Consider the following 26,861-nt stretch of genomic DNA (forward strand, 5'->3'; position numbering starts at 1 on the left):
AGTAATTTAATCAACTTGGTGTGAAGGACGTTGTTCAAGCGAGCGGTTTTCTCTGCTGTCAAATTATGAAATAAACAGATCTTCAAGGTAATTTGTTGATATGTTTACCCTAGTGTGGTAAACTTAGTACATGGCCCCAAAATTCCAGGACGCAACTCCTATCAAAATGCGGGGTCTATATTCCATCCCCTTGAAACCTGAAAGCCTCATGATGGCTTCAGCCGCAGAGGAAGGTGTAAGTGAGGTGACCTCCGAGACCAAGTCAGAAAAGGCTCGAGAGCTTCTGTCTGGTCCTCTTGGGACACTCTGTGGAAGAAGCCAGACATCATGAAAGACATTTAACTACCCTGCAGCCACGATGCTGGAAAGGCCACCTACAAACACTGTCAAAACCTGCAGCTGAGCTCCCAGTGGACAGGTGAAATCAACTGGCAGCCATGTGAGTGAGGCTTCTTGGACATCCAGGCCAATTGAGCTTTCAGGCAACTGGATCCCCAGCAACTGCATGGAAGACCCCAAGAAGAATTGCCCCTTCGAGCTCTTTCTGAATTACTGGTCCACAAAATCACAAGCAAAACAATAAGATCATTTTAAGCTGCTAAATTTTTATGGTAATTTGTTACACAGCCATAGTAACTAAAACAGAATTTATCACCTGGAAGTGGGATACTGCTGAAAACAATAACAACAAAACCCTAAAACCTGTGCATTGACTTTGGGACTGGAGACTGGATGATGAGAAAAAGCTGGAAGGGCCTTGAGGAAACTGCTCAAAAGTCTAATGGCCCTTGAAGAAATTGTCAGTGAGAGCTTAAAGGTAATTGAGGAAGACGTTATTGGAAGCTGGAGGAAAGGAGATCCTTGTTCAATAGTGAAAAACTTTAGCAAAACTATTTCCTGCAGTAACATGGAAAATAGAAAATGTACCTCATAAACTGATGGACTGGGCTAAAGAGATATCCAGGCAGAGTGCCAAAAAATGCCAACTGGTTTCTTTTAGCATATACATGTCACGGATACAGCAAGATAAGCCAAAGAAGAAGTTGTTCCATTTCCCGGATTATGTAGAGAAACTATAAGAGAACCAAGGTTTGATGGGCTCAAATATAAAACTCTTTCCAGTCTCTTCTAGAAGAAGATTCTCAAAGTAAAAAGGATCTTAAGAGACATATCAAATCTAGAAAAATGTGGTCTCATGGTAAATACAAAGCCAATATTGTGGCTACATTATTAAACCTTCAGAATTATTCCGGTGGTGCCTCAGAGACATTTTCCAAGAAGAAAAGCCCTTCTACATTTCCGTGACCCCTCCATTAAACAATAAGGCTTCTAAGAATGATGAGTGTTGTCTCTCAGCAGCTTCCTAGGGAGCTCAAGGTAAAGAAGGGCTCGCCTGGAAGAGATTTGTGAGCGTGACTTTTACCTGATGGAGTAGATTTTAAATTGGCACACTGGAAGCTCATAAAGTTTTTGAAGGAATTGTGCCAGTTTGGACTGAAATGGGCATAGTACAAAATGAAGAGAAGACTTTGAGCAGGAAGCAGACAGAAAAGTACTCAGCTGCACCAAGGGCCATTTCTCATGAAAGGAAGGATTAATCATAGGACAGAGCCAAGGTTCTCAGGGCAAACCAAAATCCACAGAGAATTAGTCCTAGGGAACAGCACTGATCCCTAATTTAAAAACCGGCAATACCTGCCCAGCTGTAGTTCAGATATGCTGTAGATCAGTGACTCCTATGCCTTCTGTTTTCCCCCTTTTTGGAGAGGAGTGTTTGGCAGTTACCCAAGGCCTATTCCACCATTTTTTATTTGGTATGTGGAAGCAGATAACTTGTTTATTGAGATTACAGATCTTCAGATCGAGAAGAATAGTATTCACAGAGCTGAACACAAGGAACTATATCTGAAGAAACTCTTCTCTCTAAAGCTGCTTTAGATAACAAGATTCTGGATCTCATCAGGTCTGAGCTTGATGTTGTAATGGGATGAAACATGAGCAGGTGGAACGGGGGTGGATCCTGACAGAGGATGAATGTATTTTGGATGTAGAAGGAATGAAAATAATTGGTGACCAGAGCACAAACAGTGGTTGCTTAAAACATGGCTCCAAAGATTTTTGACAATCCTTCCATCAAGAGGTGGGCTATGTGGGTGGACTTAATGACTATTTCAATCAGTAGAGTATGAAAGAAGTGATGCTATGTAACTTCTAAGTCTAGATCAGAAAATTACATACACCTTCTGCCTGGTATTATTGGAATTCTCACCTGTGAGAAGGTGCCACCATGACAGATGTCCTACTACCCTGCGGCCACTGCGCTGGAGAGCTCATCCACAGGACTCCAGTCCACATCACTGATACCAAACACCAGCCACGGGAGGAAACTGTCTAAGTCATCCAGCCATGTCAAGTCTTTAGATGACCAGCCCCGGCCAATATCTAACTACAGCTTCAGTATGACTCCAAGTGGGAACTCCCCAGCCAATCCCTTCCTGAATTCCTCAAAATATCGAGCAAAACAAAATGGTTGTTTTATGCTGCTAAGTTGTGAGGTAATTGGTTACGCAGCAGCACTAAGTGAAATATCTAGAAATAGTTTTCAGTGATAAATATTTCCTTCCAGGAATGAAAAGCCCCTCCTCCTGGGTTCAGTCAGAGAGGAGGAAGATCAAATGCTTGGCATAAACCACATGGAATCCAGAGACAAAGGCTGGGCAACACGGATATCATAAGGAATAGTTTGAAGCCATTAATTGAAAGTTTAGGGCTATTTGATTTGACTTGGAAGGATTTCCATGAGGAAATGTTAAATGAGAAAAATAAAATGAAGAAGAGTGTATTAAACATCTCCCCTCATGCATGTGTGCATCTGTATACTTGAGTATGTATTTCTGTGTGCGTGTGTGCGTGCATATGTGTAGAGAGAGATATTTTCAGTATATGTGCTCTGGAGGGCTGTGCGTGCATTTTATACGTATGTACGCATGTAATTTGTAAGCACAGACAAAATATGGAAGGATACAAACCAGCTTGCTAATACAGTTACTCTGCACACGGGAGACAGGGTTTAGTAGGTAAGGCTAATGCAGGAGAAGAGAGGAGAGAGGAGGAAAGAGAGCCCAGCAACAAAGGAAATGAAAAAAATGACTGTATTAGGAATATACGGTAAAACATTTATGACTTTGAGTAAGATATATACATATATGCTTACATTATTTAAATTATTTATATATGAGCACGTGTATTTATACAGACTTTTTTTTTTATATTGGGAGACTGGGACCAGAGACCATGGATGGCAATATTATTAACGGCTGTCAACAGGATTAAAAGAGAGAAACAGACACAGGACCAAGACAGCCATGACAAAACAAAGAAGGCTCAGAAGCACAGGTGTGAAGCTGGCTAAGCCCAGGAGAAACCACAGTCCAGGTGACAAGCCCTGAATGAATGATCTGAGGAAAGCATTGATACAGGGGGTCAAAGGGAATAAACAAATCCATCTGAATCAGAAGACTCCAGATACTGGACAACAATAGGAACATTGGGAAAAGCAGGGGAGAGAGTAAGGAATGAGAACACCCAAAATAATAGGAAAGGCAAGGCGAGGTATAGGGCAGGGACAAGGTTCACGGCACAAGAGAGAAGTCTGAGAAGGAAATGCTCTGGGCTGCCAGCCACTGAAAGACCTGGAGAACTGAGGCCGAGCCGTGTCTTGGCCAAGGAGCTCAGATCATGATATTTGTAGATTACTTTGGGCAGGCAGTCATATGGTTTAATTACATCTAATTAGGGCCAGCCTAGGAAACTCAAAGGCTATTAAAGTAAAGCGACTTAGGATGGATAGAAGCAGTGTTCGCCAAGCTTTAGAAACTCTTCGGAAGAGCCTGAACGTGTTGTCAGAGGTCGATTCTAGGGTCTGCCTATCTGCTCACAGATTTGACAACGAGAGACATCGTTTCTACGTTTCCTTGGAAATTTCGTGTTGACTTTTGTCCAACAACTAATTTAGTTAAGCTATTTTCACCGCTGTCTAGGCAGCTTGAGTTTCTTTCTCTAGAGATCAAAACCACTGTACATTTATACGTGTTATTTAATTCATTTTAGAACCACAAACATCCCAATAAAAACGTACTGGTCCATACGTGAATCTCCTAAGTCCTTCAGGTGGAAATTGTAAGTATGGTAAAGCTTGCATCAATCAAAAATTTCTCTTCCCCAATGTGTCTATGATATGCATCATCCAAAAAAGTACTTCAGAATTGCCTGTCTACACTAGGGAAAATAGTAAAACTTGGTGGAATAAAGCGTCAGGCAAAACTGACTGGGGAAAGTGTCTGCAAATAATTTCATTCAAACAGAGGTACAACCAGCCTAGGCAGAGAAGAACTAATTACTCTGACTGTTCTGTCCTCTCCTAGTTCACAGAGAAAGATAGCATTATCGCATATTTTTTACATTATGTGTTAACGGCATTCAACAACCATGCGAGCACATACCAATAAGTTAATAAAGACTCTCCTAGGAAAAGGACGAGAGGTGAGGGAGTTCGAATTTTTGTTCTTTATTTCATTCTGAATTGGCTTTTTTAAATAAGTTTCCATTATTTTAATATAATATAAAACTTTTTAAATAATTTAAAAATTAAAACAGCAGGAATAATATTGCAAGTGGTTTCATGCCAGTTCCATGCTTTCTCTTAAACAACAAAAATTTAAAAGTTATTCCCAGTGAAATTGTATTAATAGGGCATAAATAGCCTTTCTCATTCAGGCAGCATTCAGTGAGATATCCACTGCCACAATTCGATTTTCGACTTTAGAATAAGAGCTCTCACCGTCACAGCAAACCATCCATCAAAATGACAGCTCTTCACATACGCTTTAAACACATGCTGAAATCACCTGTCACAAGTCTTTTTTAATTATTATTTAAGGATAATATTCTCTTTGCTCTCAAACTCTCCTAGGACGCATTTTTTAATGGAAAATTTAGGTCAATTTTTTCTATTGAAATTTTGTTTTTAACATCTGTTATGGGTTTTCTTTCTTTTTTATTATGGATTTTCAGTGAAAGAAAGTGGAGACTATGTAGAGAAGCTCATGTCAACATTTGGATGTCTATACTTAAAATTCAAGCAAAAGAAAAGTCAAACCTCAAACTTGAAATGCCAGATGCATGAAAAATTATCGAAGGTGAAAAATATTTTTTATCTCTGTAGAGTTTATTTTTAAGCCTATTTTTCAACTGCACCAAGTTATATTTCAAGCCAATTTGGACTAAACTGAAGTCTGAAAGAGAGTGGGAAAAAATCAGTAATTCAAAGTCATTTCAAACTTGGACGCATGAACTAGCATGACTCAGACAGGGCGACAAAAATGTCTAAACGTCCAGGGCCTTACAAGACTTGAAATTTTCAATCTTTAAATCCTAATGGTTTACACTTGATTTAAAAATACAAGTACATGGAAGATTTCTAGGCCTGTACCCAAAATAAAACAACTTTTTTTAGCTATTAAATTGGTTCATATACAAGTTATATTTTCACTCTTTAAACTAAAATAGATTTGTATATTTGACCCAGGGTTTCTTCATAATTCATCTTCTACTAATATGGAATGAAATGTAGGCAGATAGAGAACATTATTCAAGTGAAGAGGGTCTGAAAACAATATCTCTATTAGCTCTGACTAGTGTTAGCAGTAATATCAACCACATATTTATACACTTAAGTGTTTAAACAATACCACTTAAACTGAGTAATAAAAAACATTGTTTGGATTTTTGACATTGCTTCTCTACCTCAAATGCAGGGCTAGAGTATAACATAATTCTAACATTTATTTTTATTGCATTTTTTACCTATAGTATAGTGTCCTAAAGCCTGTGTCCAGAATAATGAAAGACTTTGTTGAAGATAAAAATACAAATTTAAACCCTAGAAGAAAAAAAATAGAAAAGTAATGCCTGGTAAAAACATTTACAAATACATCACACATTGTTTTTATTAGGTATCATATGGTAAGTAATAGATTTAGGACTTATGTGTTTTATTACTAAAGCAATTAAGTAGAATTTGTTTGTGGTTGCTAAATGTCAGAATTTGTAATGTATCAAAGCACTATTACATGCACTGTGGGAAATTATAGAACATGAAAGATGATTCTTTCCTCCACAAAACTCTACATCTGTTTGGGAAATTAGCACATAGATTCAATGATAAATTGAATTACTTAATTTGCCCACATTCACTCATGTTCACAAGGGATCTAAGACACGAAAATTTAGGTATTAACAAACAAAAATTAAAATTTTATTTATATTCCATATTCCCCAAAGGATGTGAGAAAGGAAAAGTTAATAATAGAGCAAGCACTTATAATGTAGGTAAGAAATCATACCAGGGAAACGTTGTAAATTTCAAATGAACAGAACAGATATTAGTGCAAGAGGAAGAGAGACGAGAGAGAGACCCACAAAATACCATTGAGCAACTGAGCTAACACCCCATAATAACAATTAGCACTTTATACTCATTTCACTAGTCTTCACATGAACCACCTCCATGAAAGAGCTTATAATTATCCAGGCTCTATAAACAAGATCACGGAGGCTCAGAGCGGATTAAGTGGCACAGCCAGGATCTCAGCCCGGGGTGTCTTCCAGATCAAAGTCTCTGTGATAACCAGGCGGCTGCACAAACCCATCAATTTTGTGCCCATCCCTGAGTCCCCCGGCCTTAAGATGTCCCGAATCTCACCAGTACCTTTCCTCCTGTGATAAGAACACCACCAGCAAGCAATTGCCCAAACAGAACTAAATTTTTTCTCCCAAAAATCACTGGAATGAAGTGTGCCAAGCCATTTTGGATCAGAGCCAGATGGGCATTTTGTGTTTCTTAGGCGAAAAAAAACAACCAGTTTTGATACTGGCCACTTGTCAAGTCACATCACATGATGAGTCTTTTCAACAATAGGCCATACTACACATAAGCGCTGCTGCCTTTCTTGAAAAGAAAATGCTGTTGTCACTCTTACCTCAAGAAATCGTCATGATGGAATTGTTTCTCACTCTGATGCAGGCCACAAAGAAATCTTCCAGGCATTGGACACAGCCAAGGTTATCCACGACCGTGGGAAAGGTTGTCAGTTCTGGGGAAATTAATTTTATGAGAGAACTGATGTATACACATATATTCCAAGGCAAGTTAAAGATTCCTTTTAAGGATTCTGGATTCATTCTTTCCATCCCTGAGACTGTGTACTTATTTCTGGTATTCAGAAGAAGTGAAACTTTCCATATCAAACTACATATTTTCTTGTCTAGTTTTCTTTTCTTTTGCAAAAACTGATTATCAAGCTGAGTAATCCAGTGCTCCTAGGACCTGACTGAGCAGCTATGGACAATCACAGTAAAACCCTCCCCGTTAGCAGTGATACTTAAATGCAGACTAATTCTAGAAATTAAAGCAGTTCAACAAAAATATCTGCTAAGGGTGAAATCTAGGCTTCATTTAATCTTTTTTATTTTGAAAAATAACATTTAAAAGACAGGAAAGTACAAAGAATAATATAACTAACACCTGTATTCCCACCACTCAGAATTAAAAACTGTTAACATTTGGTTACATTTACTGCAAGAAAGTTTTATATATGTACTTTAAAAAACTTATACAAGTAATATAATCCTATATCAGAAGAAAGGAAGGGTGGGGAAAAAGGACCGAGGGACAGAGAGAAGAGGGGAGGGTGAGGTGAAGAAAGAAAAGATGAAAGATGGAAGGAGGAAAAATGGAGGAGGGAAGAGGAGGGAAAGCGGCAGGAAAAAGCCAAAAAGAACAAGAGACAGTGTTGAAGAATTATAGATAAAATTAAAGACCCCTTTGACCACGCTCACTATCCCACCTTCCAGTCTCCTCTGCCAGAAAACGTCCACCATCATGACTTTAATGTGCATCCTTATAGCACATTCTAGAATTTTTTTTAAAGATTTTATTTTTCCTTTTTCTTCCCAAAGCTCCCCAGTACATAATTGTGTATTTTTAGTTGTGGGTCCTTCTAGTTGTGGCATGTGGGATGCCACCTCAGCATGGCTTGATGAGCAGTGCCATGGCTGCGCCCAGGATTCAAACCGGTGAAACCCTGGGCCGCAGAAGCAGAGTGTGCGAACTTAACCACTCGGCCATAGGGCCAACCCCATCATTCTTTAATTTTATGCTTGTGATTTATTCCATCATACTGATAACATACCCACTGTCATTTGACTAATTGCTTTATTATTCAACATTAAGTTTTGAGTTCCAGGCATGGTGACGTATATAGGTCAATGCCATCTATTTCAATTGCTGAATAAACAGCATCTGAATACAATACATTCTAATTATCAACATCCCTATTTGATGTTCCCAGTTTTTCCCTATTAGAGCTAAGGCTGCCATGTACATCTTTCTGCATATTTTCTTACCCACAGATATAAATATTTTTCTAGGGAATAAACCTAACCTACAAATAAAATAGCTTGGTCTGAATATTTTCAGTTGTACCATAAACTGCCAAATTGCTCTCCAGATTGGCTTCACAAATGTATACCAGCACCACGGTACGGGACAATTCTGTTTTTGCTATACCTTCACCCACCCTTGATATTGTCAGAATTCCAAAATTTTTCTAAATGTGATGATTAGAAAATTATAGTTCATTGCTGTTTTTAATTTGCATTTCCCCAATTACTAGTGAAGTTGAATTTTTTGTATGTTAATTAGCCACTTACAAATGCTATTCAAAAAACAAAAGACCCCGAATAGCCAAAGGAATCCTGAGACAAAAGCTGGAGATATCACACTCCCTGATTTCAAAATATACTACAAAGCTATAGTAACCAAAACAGCATGGTACTGGCACAAAAACAGACACACAGATCAACAGAACAGAATCAAGGGCCCAGAAATAAACCCATACATCTATGGACAGCTAACTTTCAACAAGGGAGCCAAGAACATACAACAGAGAAAGGAGTCTCTTCAATAAAGGGTGTTGGGAAAACTGGACAGCCACATGCAAAAGAATGAAAGTAGACCATTATCTTTCACCATACACAAAAACTTAACTCAGAATGGAGTGATGTCTTGAATGTAAGACCTGAAACCATGAAACTTCTAGAAGAAAATATAGGTGGTACATTCTTTGACATCGGTCTTGGCAGCATATTTTCAAATATCATGTCTGATCAGGCAAGGGAAATAAAAGAAAAAATAAACAAATGGGACTACATCAAACTTAAAAGCTTCTACAAAGCAAAGGAAACCATCTACAAAATGAAAAGACGACCTAACAATTGGGAGAAGATATTTGCAAACCATATATCTGATAAAGGGTTAACATCCAAAATATATAAAGAACTCATACACCTCAACAACAAAAAAACTAACAACGAACAATTAAAAAATGGGCAAAAGATCTGAACAGACATGTCTCCAAAGAAGATATACAGATGGCCAACAGGCACATGATAAGATGTTCAACATCATTATCTATTGGGGAAATGCAAATCAAAACTACAATGAGATATCACCTCACTCCAGTCAGAATGGCTATAATTATCAAGACAGAAAACAACAAGTGTTAGAGAGGATGAGGAGAGAAGGGAACCCTCATACACTGCTGGTCAGAGTACAAACTGGTGCAGCCACTATGGAAAACAGTACAGAGATTCTTCAAAAAATTAAGAATAGAACTACCATAAGATCCAGTTACTCCACTGCTGGGTATTTACCCAAAGAACACGAAAATGCAAATGTGTAAAGATATATGCACCCCTATGTTCACTGCAGTATTATTCACAATAGCCAAGACTTGGAAGCAACCTAGGTGCCCATCAACGGACGGATGGATAAAGAAGATGTGGTATATATACACAACGGAATACTACTCAGCCATAAGAAATGATGAAATCCGGCCATTTGTGACAACATGGATGGACCTTGAGGGTGTTATGCTAAGTGAGATAAGTCAGAAGGAGAAAGTCAAATACCATACCATCTTACTCATAAGTAGAAGATAAAAACAACAACAAACAATGGAGACAGAGACTGGATTGGTGGTTACCAGAGGGGACTTAAGGAGGGAGGAGGGTGAAAGGGGTGATTAGGCACATGGGTGTGGTGATGGATTGTAATCAGTCTTTAGGTGGTGAACGTGATGTAATCTACACAGAAATCGAAATATAATGATGTACACCTGAAATTTATATAATGTTATAAACCAATGTTACCACAATAATAAGTAAATAAATAAATAAATACATCAATAAATAAAAGAAGTGACTGAGGAAGACTAACAACCCAGGCTATAAGACACACTTTTCAGGAGGAACCAAAAAGTTAAAAAGCATAAAGCAGCTCTGGGGGCTGACAGAAAGAAAGGGTGAGAGAGAGTATAGAGCTAAGAATTAAAGCCAGAAGCCAAAAGCATGGGGACAATTGAATGTGTGAGAGGAAGCAGTTTTGAATATCCATCACCCTGTGGACTGTGTCTGTGTTGACACATGACATTTGAATCTGAAGCGGAAGACCACTGAGACAGTCTTCAGGAGCCCTCGCATGTGCTTAGCTAAGACTAAGATGGCCTTACGATGAATTTCCCCACTGTCTTCCATAGTAAGGGAGCAGAGATCTAAGGCGACACATTCATCTGAAAAAGTTTACTGAAAACCTTCTGTACATAGGCTAGGATCTGTGTCAGCACCAAGAATATACAATTAGTACAATATATTCCTGACAGAAGATAGTGATAGGTTCTGTAACAGTGGAATGAGCAAAATTTCATGGAAATAAAGAAAGAGGGCATGAGAGAGTAGAGAGAAAGAGCCTGGAGAAGGGCAATTGGAAAATAATTCATGGACTCTATCTTTTAGGAGCTGGGAAACCGGGACGACTTTAAACAAAGGGCTCAAGCAATTAGAAATAAAATCAGAACTTGTTATAACTAAAATCTAGGAACAAAGCAGAAGCCTACGTACTAGAACTAAGGAGCCAGGGCCAAATGAAGACTGACAATAAAACTGACTTGATCTTTAGTGCCCCAGGCATAGATCTCTATTTCCAGAAATCTCTTCCCTGATAAGAGGGAGCCGATCTCAGAGCCTAGACCTGGAGGATGGACCCCTAGGTGATGATGGCACCCTAGGCAGGAGGAATAAAGTTGCACAGACAGTTACTAAGTAGTCTGCCATGACTAGGGAGTGAATAGGTACCTATTGATTTGGGTTCTTCTTTGATACTTTGTATCTAAGATATCAACAATTTTTAAATGTTAGCCCTGGTGATCATAGGGGGGAAATAGCTCAAATTCTTCATCAAATTCCTATTTTCCTTAGAACATCTCTTCTAAAGCATTTCAAAGGAATTAGTACAAATGGCAGAGAATATATAAATATATGCCGTTTGTTGGTTCTGATGGCCCAGCCAAAGTGGCTCTCCTTAGGCATCAATTTTGTACTCATTATTCATCCACGTTTGTATTATTTGTGTTGTTATTAAAATGCTTACTTCAAAACATTTTAGTAACAGATATTACAAGAAGATATACACTTATCAAGCAGCTTTGGGTGCTACTGAAAGCCCTGCCGTATGTTACCAAGGAAGAAAACTCAACTTGAAAAGCTAATAAAAAACAATAACAAAAAAACACAAACGTTATTCTGTGATTTGTCAGTATTTCTATTTCAATGTTTTTTTCCCTTAGTCATTAAAATAGTGTGGATAATAATCCTTTGTCTGCAATATACATTACAAATATCTTCTCCCACTTACCTTTCAGCATAGAGTAATTTTTGTTTTAAAGATTGGCCCTGAGCTAACGTCTGTTGCCCATCTTCTTCTTTTATTTTCTTCTTCTCCTCAAAGCCCCCCAGAACATAGTTGTATATTCTAGTTGTGGGTCCTTCTGGTTGTGCCATGTGGGACACCACCTCAGCATGGCCTGATGAGTGGGCCATGTCTGCGCCCAGGATCCAAACCGGCGAAACCCTGGGCCACCGACCGAAGCGGAGCATGTGAACTTAACCACTCGGCCACGGCTGGCCCCTGAATGCACTAAGTTTTTACAAATTTCCTCCAGTGTCAATTTTGGCATTTTATGTTTATACATTTTTTCAAATTACCTAGCACATCATCTTTATACATTCTCATGATGTTCTCGCGCTTATTCTGTCGACACTCACTTGTTCTGCATTTAATGGCACACCCTCCCTCCTTCCCCGCCACTCTCACCAAGGCCTTGCCTCTCTTAGGACGCTACTGGTTCAATGACTCTACTCCACTGCTCCTCGATAGCCTCATTCTCTATTTCCTTGATATGGACAAGTAACTTTAGTGTATTTTTCTTCCTTATTTACTTTTTTAAGGCATTATTGAGGAAAGTATAGAGAATAATAATATGAACACATTTACACCACTACCCTGTTTAAGAAGGTAAACTTCACCAATAGAGTTTAAACTCCTATCTACTCTTCTTTGAGGTGTCTCCTACGCACCCAACGCCAGAGCTAAATACTATTCTGAATTTCACGTGCGTCATTCCCTTACGTTGCTTTATACTGCTACCATACACACAGACATCCCTGAGTAATGCATAGTGCTGTTTGCCTGCTTGTAAAGTTTGTACAAATGGTAATATGTAGATGTGCAAAACAGGCAAGTAGATAGCTAGCTAGCTAGCTAGCTAGACAGATGAATAGATAGATAGGTGAGAGACAGATGATAGATGATAGATAGATGGATAGAGAGAGAGAGATAATAGACAGACCATAGGTGATAGATAGACGAGAGATAGGTAGGTAGGTAGGTAGATAGGTAGATAGATAGATAGATAGATAGATAGATAGATAGATAGACAGACAGATGAGAGAGAGACGCTTGTTTTGCTCAACATTTTGGCTGTGGGATTCATCCATGTTCCCTGGGCTCACCTCCCAAATGCACTTCACAGGCCTCTCTGCCTCAGTGTCTGCCCTAGGGGAACCCAGACAAGGACACCTTCCCTTTCCAGTGTATTCAAAAGTTTTTTACACGGTCACCACGAAGTGTTTAATATTTTACTACCTCTGTGTCTTCTGAGAAGTGTTTTCCTTTAATCTCTTAATGTGAGGAATTAAACTGAGATTGTTTAATGTTCAATAATCTCTTTATTGCTGAGAAAACCCAGTTTAAACTTGATCTAATCTTCTATTTAGATTGATAACATTTTGTTTAGTATTTTACATCTTCGATAAGTGAGATTAGCCAGTAATTTCCATTTCTAATATTTTCTTTATCTGATTTAATTAACAAGGTTAGACTAGTTTCATTAAAAAGAAAAAAAACCATTGGAATGTGTTCCTCTTTTTGATTTCCCGGAAAAATTAGAGTAAAAATGAAATTACGTTTCTTGATTCTGAATTAAAGTATCTCTAAAACCATCTGGAACCAGCTCTTTTTTGAGCAAATTTTTAACGTTGATTAAAATTATTTAATGGATAGAAGAAAATTCAGGCATTTTATTTCTTCTTGAATCAGTTGTTAAGTTGTAGCTTTTCTAAGAAATTTCCATTTTATCTAGTTTTGGAAATGTTTATTTCACAGTTTTATCTTTCTGGTCTCAAGTATCTACAATTGCCTTCTTTTTCATTTCTAATATTGTTTATTTGTACTGTTTCATCTTTTCTTAGAGCCTAAAAATGTCTATTTTATTAGTTTTTTAAAAATGAACTTTTGCCTTAGTTGATTCTCTCTACTGTATATTTGTTTTCCATTTGATTAATTTCCACTCTTATCTTTATAGTTTCCTTCCTTCTACTTTCTTTGTGTTTATTTTGTTGTTCTAACTTCTTAAGTTGCTTAGCTCATTTATTTTCAGCTTTCTTCTTTTCTAATATAAGCATTTAGAGCTATAAATTCACTATAAAGTATGCTTTAGTTATATCTTACAATTTGGACATATAATATATCTGTTATTATTCATCTTTAACTATGAGTTATTTAGAAAGTCTTTTAAAAGTTAATTTTCAAAGGTATGAATTTTTTCTCTACATCTGTTATTGATTTCTAACTTACTGGAAAATGATTTAGATGATAAAATTTCTGTGAAATCATGTCTTTAGGATGGGCTCAGTTTTCACAACTGTACCTTGTGTGGTTGAGAATAAGATGTAATCTCTCATTTGGGGTTATTTATCTTTCATGTCAAGCTCGTTAATGATGTTATTCAAATGTTTCATATACTTATAAAAAAATTTTGCTGCTTGATTCATCAGTTACTGAGAAAAGTTTGTAATTTTTTGATTTTTGGTTTTTTTGGTGAGGAAGGTTGGCCCTGAACTGACAGCTGTTACCAATCTTCCCCTTTTTGCTTGAGGAAGATTGTCGATGAGCTAACATCTGTGCCAATCCTCCTCTATTTTATGTGGGATGCCACCACAGTGTGGCTTGATGAGCAGTGCTAGGTCCACGCCTGGGATCTGAATCTACAAACCCGGGGCCACCAAAGCCAAGCACGTGAACTTAACCCCTATGCCACCAGGCCAGCCCCCTATAACTCCTCATACTCTTCCTGTAGATTTTTCCATGATGGTCTTATACATTTTGAGGCTATGCTACAAAGTTTACACAGATTATATCTGATGAATTAAATTTTTATCATCAGGTAGCAATCCTCTTTATGTGTGATAAGTTTTGCCTCAAAGACTATTTGACTGGCAAATCATTTATCTATTTGTCTCTCTATCTACTCTTATTATTTTGGTGGATAGGAATTTAGTATATCTTTTCCTATTTTTTCACCTTTGACCTTTCTGTGTACTGATATTTTAGGTGTTTCTTTTCAACTCATTTGATAATATATGACTTTTAACTATCAAGTCTGTTGAATTTTCAGAATTGCTATTACTAATAGATCTGGATTTATTTCTACAATTTCGTTTTGTGCTACATCTCCTGATATTGAAATAGTTCTCTTTTTTCTTCTTCTTGCTTTATCTTGATCTAGTTAAGTTTTGTCTCTTTTCTGCAGTGCTTCAGCTCAATGTATCTAGATGTTGAATTCTTTTTAATGTATCCTATTGGGGATGTCCTGTTGATCCATGTTGTTCATTAACTTGGGGCTTTTTACTATATTCTGCTTGAATATTGCCTTTCCATCATTCTCTGTATTTCTGGAATGCTAATAAGATCTCTCTTAGAACTTCTTCTTCTATGTTCTAACAACCTTAACCAAACTTTTTAGCCTGTGAGTATTTTTCTCTCGACTGGATTCTGGGTAATTTCTTCAGATCCTTCTTCCATTTTACTAATTCTCTCTCTAATACCCAAAAGAAGAAAGAAGCTCAGGGTAGAGCCTAGCAGTCAAGTTACCATTCCTCTAGGGACGTCAGGCAACTGTGAAGTGAGACCACTAGAAGTCTACGAAGCAGAACAGAGGGCTAAACAGACTCACAGAGTGTGGCGCAAAAACTGAAGTTCAAGACTACCAAGTAGGGAGAACACTGAGGAACCCTTGAGGTCTGGCACTGGACCCATAACGGGCTGTACCTGGGAAGACAGGTAAACTGTAGGTTCACTTGATATTACAGCTGCAAATTCTCTAGATTCATATGCTAGACTGACGTGAGTAGACTGCAAGTGCCTGGCCCACCAACCTAAGGAAACAAGTGTAAATCCTCTCTGAAGAAGGAAAACATGTTGTCGTCCTCGAACGTTCTCGTTTCTTACTGTGGAAGGGCAAGTCCATCATCCCTGGCTTTCGTAAGTGGAGGCTTTGGGACCCGATAACTCACATCCTAGTAGAGCTGTGGAGCCATAATGGGAAAAGTCGTAAAACAGAAAAAGGGATCCATTGAGACATGCATTTGAGGTTTTGTTAGGCATTTTGAAGAACTACATTGTCCCCCTCAGCTTTTTTATACTAAAAAAAAAAAACCCCTACTCTCAAACTGATCGATGTGCCAGCAGCAGCATTAATTACACTGTGACAGATTTAAGTGATTCTTTGAAGAAAACAAGGATGCTTCTTGTTGGATATTAAGTGTTAGGGACAAGTGATGACATCTGTGGTCTGTCAGACTGGGAATTAAGAGATGTGGTTTTTTAGGTCACGTTTCTATGACGCACTACAAGCTTGCCTGGGCCGGTGATGTACTTTCTTGGTACCCATGAAATGTGCCATCACTGAACTGGGAAGATTAATAGATTTTCAGATTCACGACAAAGAGATGAGATGAAAAAAATCTCTAGGGGGATTTATAATATGGAAAAGCATATTCATTCTTTAATGTTAATCTATGATTTCGTATTGCTTTCATAATACTATCTACAGAAGGTGAATTTGCCAAGTTCCTCTAACCTGGTAAAGATAGGCAGCAGTTAGACTTTTAGTTAAATCCAAACCTTATTAAAAATTACCTAAGGAGGTTCTTAGAAATAAACACTCTAGAACGAACCTCACCCCAGGCTTTAAATATTATCCGTCTTCCACTCCAGGCTGAACCCTCCCCCGATATTCTCTAGCGTGAGTTTACTTGCTTCTCCACTCTTTGCACAGTCTGTAGGTACATTTTGTTTATTTGTGACTTCTTTTAGTTCAGTCTCTCCCAGTGGACAATGAGGACCCTGCTGAGAGAGACCTTGAGTGTTATCTTCTCCATCCTGTTCATAACACTCCAAGGCCTAAAACCTAGGAGGTGTTCAATAAATATGTGAAAGAATGAAGGAATGAACAAATAAACCAGCAGAAATCCCTGCAATGTGACCCAGGAACCCTTATTTGTAAGGAGTCCCAGAGAAGGTTTTGATGACCAACCCACTGAGGAACACACTGCTCTGCTTCACGGCAGAGTGGTTTTCAACTAAGCAGAATACATCAGAATTTTTGATGGCACTGGGAGCAGGGCCAGCTTCATGAGGGTCTGACCAGTGCAGTGGCCCAGGGCCCGCTCAGAAGGGCCTCCCTCCCTCCTGTACTTAGGGCTCCAGGCTCTGCAGTCCCCATCTTGTTAATTTTATCCTTCAATTTGTGTTCTGTAAATGAACTCTGATGGGACCCTGGCAGGGGCTTGGAGCCTCTGCTTCGGGGCAATCCTGCTCCCCTGACCTCTGCCTCCCCAGGAGGAATTGTCAGCTGCCTACGCCCCACCCCTACCCAGCAACCACAGCCACCCTCAGCCTGGGTGGGGCTGGGCACAAGTTAGGAAGGGGCAGGGCCCTGGGGTGCCCGTGAGGGTCCACATTTGTGCAGGAAGAAACCACGACAGGTTGAGAGACACCATGGGAAACACCAAAATGCTCTTTTCCTGCTTTTTGAACAAGGGGTCTAGCATTTTCATTTTGCACTGGGCCCCCCGCTCTCCCTGCACCCCAATTATATAGCCAGTCGTGAAGGCAGGAGATATTCCTTTACCTAAAGGGGGTGCGTGTATTGAAAAGCTAAAGGCACTGTTCCAGGTTCGTTTCCTTCAAGGAAGGTCGCTGTGAAACCAAGGCGCGTTGCCACCCTGTAAATGGTGGTGTCTCGGTGTCTTGTGCTCCTAACAAATAAAATTTTCCATAACTGATACAAGGACTTCTTTCCCCTAAATTATATTTTCTTGATGGGAACATGGTTTTCCTAAAAAGTCAAGCTTAAAAAAAGTTAACTACTTTTTATTGAAAAATGCATTTTGTACATCACAAGTTGAAGAATTGCATATAAGCAACTTACTCATCCTTGGTATTTTAAATTTTTATTCTTTAGTCTTTTCACTTCAAACTTACACTCTGCCCCTCCTCTCACTTCCTCCAAAACCTAAAGCCTTCAATACCAATACTCATTTTAGATGAAATTCCGGTAGCTTCCAGTTTGCTTTCTCAGATTCCTGACTCCTTAATTATATGCCCAAGGGTTTTCCTTTCTCTAGGATCTCCAACCTTCCCTCCATGTCACTTTACAGACGTCTCAGGTGCTGAGGTGTCAGGGGAGAACCTTGAGTCCCCCAGGAAATGGCCCATTTAACACCAGGGATGGAGATAGCCAAGAAGCTGTCTGGGAAATGCTGAGCCACTGGGTTAAAGAGAGAAATCTGATTCGGAAGCAGACTGCGCTGAGGCTCCTTCCAACCAAGAAAAAACAGCTGCTTTCGTTGATGGGGCCTCAGCTCCCGCTTCATCGCTTGTGTGGCGTCCCCAACACTTCACCGTGGCTCCATGTTTGGGGAGTCTGTTCTCTGTCTATCTCCATACCATTCATCTCCAAGTTTCTCTGGAAGAGCCTTTTCATCCTGGGAAGCAGCTTTCCTGTTATTGGCTCTTTGTTAGGAATGACCGCCGACTTTCTTTCCACCGCTCTTGTTCTGTTAGGGTTTTCTTTAACTTGTCCCTAAGTCTCTTCACCAAGCCCCGACTGGAACACCTAACCCAGCCTCCCACTGGCTGCACGTAGGCCAGCAGCACCCATCAGCCAATTACTGTCCAGTGCAGACCACTTGCCCAGCACTAGCATTACTGGATGGAGCAGTTTATGACTACTGCCTGGACCCCATAAGAGGGGCACGACTTCTTCCCATTGAAGAGAATCAGAGCTTAGAAGCACAGCTTTTCAATTCTGGTTGATTTCAAAATGTGTGACCTTTCTATTAGCTTGCAGAACTACTGCTCCCCTTGGCCAATAAAAGCACAGAAAAGTGTTCAAAATCCCGAAATGGAAGGATGCTTTGAGTCACATGTGGTGACTCTCAGGTGGCCACAGTTCAGTCTTAGAGGACACCATCTCATTGCATGGAAATAAAGCCCACCTGGCGGACCAGCTCAGAACATCTTTTGTGAGCCAGGTGGGTGAGGCCATGTCCTTGCTGATCCCCTCTTGTCCTTGGATCTAGCACAAGCTGAATTCCCAAGTACGATTCCGATTTCCTATAACCATTTCATTGTATATTTTCCAAGCTCCTCTCAGGACAACCTTTAATAGCTGCAGATGGGATGGCTGCAGAGGAGAGAGCAAGCAACAACGAAGGCAAATTCCTATTTCCATTTTGGTCATGAGGAACACTCATCAGGACCTTCTCTGATCAGCACTGGTTCTTAAAAAGAGGAGAAATTCTCAGCATTGCCTTATGGAGAACTCCTGCGGTCTTACACAAAGCTGAGGTCCTTTCTTCACCTGTAGATGCCCGGTGAGCTCCATCGTCCAGACTGACTCCATCTGAGGAGAAGATCCAAGATGGCGGCATGAGTAGTCTTCTTTGTCTCTCCCCCTTCGAATCTACAACTAATTGGACATTCATCGCTTAACAAAGGATATCCATATAGCATCTCAGGACGCCTGAGAGACCCACGCTGCTATACATCGGGAGGCGGGCGGACTTCCCTCCGGGAGGAGGTGGACATAGGTGAAAACTCTCCGACCCCGACCCCCGAACAGCCTAGTACCTGCAAGCGGCTTTCTTCCAGCGGATGCCCCCAGAACATCACCACACGCCAAGGGCAGGAGGGAGCGCACACCAGAGGAACGACAGTGGAAACAGGTGACCAGAGCCCTACCTAAGCCCCCTGCAATTACACCTAAGCCCAAAGGGAAGCTCCAGAGTTACACACCAGAGGCAGTGGGGAAAACCCCTACCCGCCATTAGCGGACAGGCCCCGCCTAGCATCCACAACGCCGGGAGGCTCCCGGAGAGAATCCCAAACAGCATGGCGGCCTGCCAGCTGCCGCTGCTGGCTCCACTGACCAGGCTTTTGCCCGGGAGGGGTTCAGGACTACCAGAGATCTCCTGGGAGAGGACTGGGGCTGGATGGAACTCCAGCGGCCAGCTCCGCGGCCCTGGGGGGAAACTCCAGAGTTCCGTCTGGGCACCAGGCAAAGTCTCTACCTGTCATTAGTGGAGAGGCCCCGCCCAGCATCCACAACGCCGGGAGGGTCCTGAAGAGGAGAATCCCAGGCAGGGCAGCAGCCGGCCAGCTGCCACTGAACTCAAGGTCTCCGGCTATCCCCCAGACAAGGCAAGGGGCTCCCCAAGATCCTAGGGGAGAGGACTGGGGCTGGGTGGAGTTCCAGCGACCTGGCTCCATGGCCCAGGGCTAAACTCTACAGTCTCACAGCAGCCTCAGCGATAGCCTCTGCACAGCACTAGTAGAGAGCACCCACCCAGCAACCACAAGGCTGGAAGACCCCGGGACAAAAGTAGCATAGCCAGGTGAGCTAACCACAGACTGCAGAAGATGCCCATAGCTCTGCTGTGACCCATAGTGGACAAGTGAGATTTTGTGGGCTCTGACAGTGACAGAGCTGCAAATATAAGTGATCTTGCCCCTGGCTGCTGGGAAAGCCCATAACACCACTGCAGACCCTAGGAGGGAGCACGTCTAGGTGGTCTGCAACAGTAGGCACCAGCAGCCTGAAGCCCCCTTGTGATGGCCTCCACAGCTGAAGAGGGAACCCACAGGACCACTGTGACTGCGAGGAGGGGCCCAGGCTCAGAAAGCAACAGCTGATAGGGTTCCTGGCTGGTGCAGTATAAACAGCTGTCCCCCCACCACACCAGTAGAAACAAGTGGAAGCAGTAACTAAACTCTATCTCTATGCGGAGGCACAAATCTACACCATCAAGCAATATGAAAAAATATATTAAATCTCCAGAACAGAAGGAAAATGACAAACACACAGAAAACAATCCCAAAGACAATGAAATATATAACCTAAATGATGATGACTTCAAAACAGCCATCATTAAAAAACTCAATGAGTTAAAAGAGAATTCAGATAGACAACTCAACGAGCTCAGGAGCTATGTCACAAAAGAGTTCGATACTATAAAGAAGAACCAAACAGAAATACTGGAAATGAAGAACACAATAGAGGAGATTAAGAAAAATCTAGATGCACTGAACAGTAGGGCCGATAATATGCAGGAAAGAATTAGCAATTTGGAGGATAGGAATATAGAAATGCTGCAGGCAGAGGAGGAGAGAGAACTAAGACTAAAAAGAAATGAAGAAACTCTCTGAGAATTATCTGACGCAATTAGGAGACGCAACCTAAGGATTATAGGTATACCAGAGGGAGAAGAGAGGGAGAAGGGGGCAGAAAGCCTATTCAAAGAAATAATGGGTGAGAACTTCCCAAACCTGGGGAGAGAGATGGAACTTCATGTGACAGAAGCCAATAGATCTCCAAACTTTATCAATGCAAGTAGACCAACCCCAAGGCATATAGTAGTGAAGCTAGCAAAAGTCAATGACAAGGAGAGAATACTAAGAGCAGCCAGCCAGAAGAAATTAACCTACAAAGGAACCCCCATCAGGCTATCAGCAGATTTCTCAGCAGAAACTTTACAGGCTAGAAGAGAGTGGAATGATATATTCAAAAATCTGAAGGACAAAAACATGCAGCCGAGAATTCTCTACCCAGCGAAAATATCCTTCAAATACGATGGAGAAATAAAAACTTTCCCAGATAAACAAAAATTAAGGGAGTTCATTGCCACAAAACCTCCTCTTCAAGAAATGCTCAGGAAAACCCTCATTCCTGAAAAATCAAAAAAAGGAAAGGGGCTACAAAACCAAGAGCAGAGGAGATAAGTAGAAGGACAACAACAGAGAGTAGCAGCTCTCCATCAGAACAGACTAAACCATGGGACGAGAAACAAAGGAAATTGAAGAGAACCGGAAAACAAGACATAAAGTGGCAGAGGTAGGCCCCCACATCTCAATAATCACTCTAAATGTAAATGGATTGAACTCTCCAATAAAAAGACACAGAGTGGCAGGATGGATCAAAGAACGAGACCCAACAATATGCTGCCTCCAGGAAACACACCTCAGCCCCAAAGACAAACACAGACTCAGAGTGAAGGGATGTAAGACAATACTCCAAGCTAATAATGAACAAAAGAAAGCAGGTGTCGCTATACTAATATCAGACAAAGTAGACTTCAAAGCAAAACAGATAAAGAAAGACAAAGAGGGAAAGTATATAATAATAAAAGGGACTCTCCACCAAGAAGACATAACACTTATAAATATATACGCACCCAACACAGGAGCACCAAACTTTGTAAAGCAACTCTTAACAGAACTAAAAGAAGACATCAACAACAATACAATAATAGTAGGGCACCTCAACACCCCACTAACACCAATGGATAGAACATCCAGACAGAAAATCAACAAGCAAATTATAGAATTAAATGAAAAATTAGACCAGATGGACTTAATAGATATATGTAGAACACTTCATCCAAAAACAGCAGGCTACACATTCTTCTCAAGTGTGCATGGAACATTCTCAAGAATAGACCATATTTTGGGAAACAAAGCAAGCATCAATAAATACAAGAGAGTTGAAATAATATCAAGCATCTTTTCTGATCATAATGCTATTAAACTAGAAATCAACTACAAGAATAAAGCAGAGAAAGGTGCAAAAATGTGGAGACTAAATAACACGCTACTGAACAAACAATGGATTATTGAAGAAATTAAAGAAGAAATCAAATATTATCTGGAGACAAATGAAAATGAGAACACGTCATACCAAATCATTTGGGATGCAGCAAAAGCAGTCCTAAGAGGGAAATTCATTGCAATACAGATTCACCTCACTAAACAAGAAAAAGCTCACATAAGCAACCTCAAACGACACCTAACAGAATTAGAAAAAGAAGAACAAACAAAGCCCAGAGTCAGTAGAAGGAGGGAAATAATAAAAATAAGAGCAGAAATAAACGATATTGAAACAAAAAAGACAGTAGAAAGGATCAATGAAACAAAGAGTTGGTTCTTCGAAAAAATTAACAAAATTGACAAACCCTTAGCCAGACTCTCCAAGAAAAGAAGAGAGAAATCTCAAATAAATAAAATTAGGAATGAGAGAGGAGAAATCACAACAGATACCAATGAAATACAAGGGATCATAAGAGAATACTATGAAAAACTATATGCCAACAAATTGAACAACCTAGAAGAAATGGACAAATTCCTGGACTCTTACAACCTCCCCAAACTGAACCAGGAAGAAATGGAGAATCTGAATAGGCCAATCACAAGTAAAGACATAGAAACGGTAATCAAAAACCTCCCCAAAAATAAGAGTCCAGGAACAGACAGCTTCTCTGGAGAATTCTACCAAACATTCAAAGAAGATTTAATACCTATCCTTCTCAAACTATTCCAGAAAACTGAGGAAGATGGAGTACTCCCTAAAACATTCTATGAAGCCAACATCACTCTGATCCCCAAACCCGACAAGGACAACACAAAGAAGGAGAACTACAGGCCGATATCACTGATGAACATAGATGCAAAAATCCTCAACAAAATTCTGGCAAACCGAATACAGCAATACATCAAAAAGATTATACACCATGATCAAGTGGGATTTATACCAGGGACACAGGGATGGTTCAACATCCGCAAGTCAATCAACGTGATACACTACATTAACAAAATGAGAAACAAAAACCACATGATCATCTCAAGGATGCAGAGAAAGCATTTGACAAGATCCAACACCCATTTATGATAAAAACCCTCAATAAAATGGGTATAGAAGGAAAGTACCTCAACATAATAAAGGCCATATGTGACAAACCCACAGCCAACATCATACTCAATGGACAAAAACTGAAAGCCATCCCTCTGAGGACAGGAACAAGACAAGGGTGCCCACTTTCACCACTCCTGTTCAACATAGTACTGGAGGTGTTGGCCAGAGCAACTCGGCAGGAAAAAGAAATAAAAGGAATCCAAATACGCAATGAAGAAGTAAAACTCTCGCTGTTTGCAGATGACATGATCTTATATATAGAAAACCCCAAAGAATCCATAGGAAAACTATTAGAAACAATCAACAGCTACAGCAAAGTTGCAGGGTATAAAATCAACAGACTGACTCCATCTTTAAACAAGCACTTTTAACCTGTGGCATCTGAAGATCCAAAAAGTCCTTGGATTTGTATATCAAAGAATGTGTCTGTGTCTGTGTTGGCAGGTGCATTTTTTTAAAGGAAGTTCAATAGATTTCATTAGATTTTTAAAGGCTCTTCATGATCTAAGGATGTTTTAAATCTTAATCTTTATTGATTTGTGGGCAAGTTGCTTTATCAACCAAGATGTGAGATGTGAGGACATTTCAGACCAAGACCATCCATGCAATAAAACCCTGGACAAAGGCTGCCAATTGACCTTGGATCTTATAATTCATGAGCCCCAGGACTATGCATTATGATCAAACCCCGAGAGAAGACAATCATCTGAGGCAGTGGTTTTCAGAATGTGTATCAGAGCAGCTAGGAGTCCATGGGGGACCTCAGAATTGTCTGTAGGGAGTGACCAAGATGTAGGGCTCCATATGCAGCTGCAGCCCATGAATTCCTGTCTTATATGGTTTATATTTTTTGTTATGAGTCAACACCACTTTTTAAAAATTTTATTGGAAAAAATGTTTGGGACTTTGTTTTGAAGTTTGCAAGTTACCGCTGTAGGATGCCACAGCTCATTTTTTATCACTGATTCTCAGGATCAGGTGTTTGGGACAGCATAACATCACCAGACACTGAATTTATTAATAAATACTACTACCAGCATATATACCACCTACGCTCAAGGTAGTAGATAGAATTCATTTCTCATGTCAACTGCAGCCAATTGGAAGAGGATGCTTGGGAGACATTCTTGAGAAGGCTACTGAAGCAGGCTCAGTCAGCAGGAAATGGGACTATTAATAATTAGTGATGTCTGCCACGGCCCCAGGAAGTTGTGTATCTGAGACTCCTATTCTGGGTCATCTGGGAGGAATAGCTGGCCCGAGCCTGCACTACAGTAAACATGACTTCCAACATGGTTATTTTGTCTCCGTGGAAACCGAGACTTAATGTCTTAACCACTTTTATCAGTTTGATAACCTACAAACTCTAGAAACTCCACGCCTCCCAGCCCTTCCTCTGCTGCTTTGCCAGACTGACCTTGGGCCCACAGTAGTCAACTCTACTGGTAAATGTCAAAAAATAATTTGAAGGAGAAACACCCTGACTTCCAGTTCTGTACAGACAGGAGTACGAACTTATACGTATGGAGCAATGTGAGTCAAATTACCAAATTAGTTATTAACTCTTACTCAGTCCCCAGTGTGCACTCCAGGAGAACTACTTCTGCCCTCCCAGGCTGTTGGATGATTTCATTGCATCATCATCCTTTCTTTCCATAGCTCTTATCTCAGTTTATAATTGAGTGTGTGTGCATGTGTGCATGTATGTGCACATAAGTGATTAAATTCTGTCTCTCCCATTAGTCTGTGAGCTCCAGGAAAGTCTATTTTTGCTCACCATTTTATTCTCAGGTTCTTGCATAAAAAGCCTGTCACCCGTGTTCCACCCAATGATACATTACTGCTGCTTTCAGCTAAAATTAACCCTTACAAGTGAAAGGACAGACAACAGCAGGGGACAAGATGACAAAAGAGATAGGGAAAAACCAGGAATCAGCTTCATCTGAGAACATCAACTACCCCTAGAGCACACTGCCCATAAGATCAGGAAGGATGGCGCTGGAGCACAGCTGGGAAGGCAGGAGCCATTCCAGCTTCAAACCAGCATTGAACATCCAGTTCTGCTATTCCTCCTAGGGGAACTCTCAGCTGCAACTCCTACCTTAGCTTGGCCCCAGACTAGGTGACCATACCTTGAGCTTTCCCAATAGCCCCTCAGACTTGCCCTGAGCAGCCTAAATATTCTTCCAATCCTTCCAGCCTAGCATCTCCCTATTGCTTGGCCCAGTGCCATTCCGTTGGAGTTATGGGATGCCAGGTCTGAAGTCAGGTTGGGGAAGAGGTAGGGAAAACCAAGAGAGTGGTGTCCCAGACGCCAAGAGAAAAACGTGTTTTAAGAAGGAGAGAGCACTGCAAATATAACAATGAGTAGACATGTTATTAAAAAAGACAAAAAATAAACAAGCAAAATTAAATACATAAGGGCAAATAGTGAGAAGGTCTTTGAAGAAAGCAAAACTGGTGTGGGGAAAGAGGGTGAAGGGGAGAAGGATGGTGATAGTTCCAATCATGCAGTCAAGGAAGCTCTCTTTGAAAAGGTGATAGCTGATCAGAGACCTGGATTACGTGAAGGAGTGGGAGAAGAGCATTCCCCACTCAGGGAATAGCTGTGTAAAGGCTCAGATGGTTTAAAGAACATCAAGAAGGCAAACAGGGCTCAAGTGAAAGGAGTTAGGCAGAAAGTGGCAAGGGAGTTTTGCAAGGGTCAGATAATGTAGAATAATGGATTTTATTCCAAATGGGAACGAACAGGAAACAGATCATAAGGATAGCACCAAGGAAGCGGGTAGCCCAGTTAAGAGACTACGATAGGAGTCTAGACATGGCATGACAGTCAACTGTTCCAGAAAGGGTGGGAGCAGTGACAACAGTGAGAAGTGGTCAAATTCAAGATATATTGGGAAGGCAGACCCGATAGCACTTGCTAATGGATTTGGTGTGGAGAGGGGAAAGACAGAAATGTATTATGATTCCTAGTTTGAAGACCTGAGAAAAATATAATGCCAGTTATTCAGTTGGAGAAGCTTGGGGTAAGATTTGTTTTGGGTGGGAATACATAGAATTCTACTTTGGACGTGTTCCGTTTGAGTTGCCTATTAGACACTCAGGTGGAAACTTAAAATAACCAGTTCCATATACGAGTCTGAACCTCTGGAGGGAAGTTGTAGCTGAGGAATATGAACTTGAGCACACTGAAGGGGTTTAAATGGTTACGCAGAACCAGGTCAGCTAGGAAAAGTGTGCAAATAGAACAAAAAGGAGGGCTGAGGCCTGAAACCTAAGGCAGGCCAACCTTCAGAGGTCAGGTTAGAGAAG

The 26,861-nt window shown here is 40.5% G+C and overlaps 1 long non-coding RNA gene across 2 annotated transcripts in view; it reads right to left on the reverse strand.

The window, feature by feature from the left end:
• Positions 1-26,861, reverse strand: part of LOC139073422 (uncharacterized) — an 81,632-nt gene that overhangs the window by 25,541 nt on the left and 29,230 nt on the right. The window contains exon 2 of one of the 2 annotated variants that reach the window (XR_011522145.1): positions 7,041-7,154. This is a non-coding gene — a long non-coding RNA (uncharacterized lncRNA). Of the gene's footprint in view, positions 1-6,769; positions 6,898-7,040; positions 7,155-26,861 lie in introns of those variants that run through there. The other variant, XR_011522146.1, reaches the window with a different exon arrangement.

The sequence above is a fragment of the Equus przewalskii genome, chromosome 9 (assembly GCF_037783145.1).
Source record: "Equus przewalskii isolate Varuska chromosome 9, EquPr2, whole genome shotgun sequence".
NCBI lineage: Eukaryota > Metazoa > Chordata > Mammalia > Perissodactyla > Equidae > Equus > Equus przewalskii.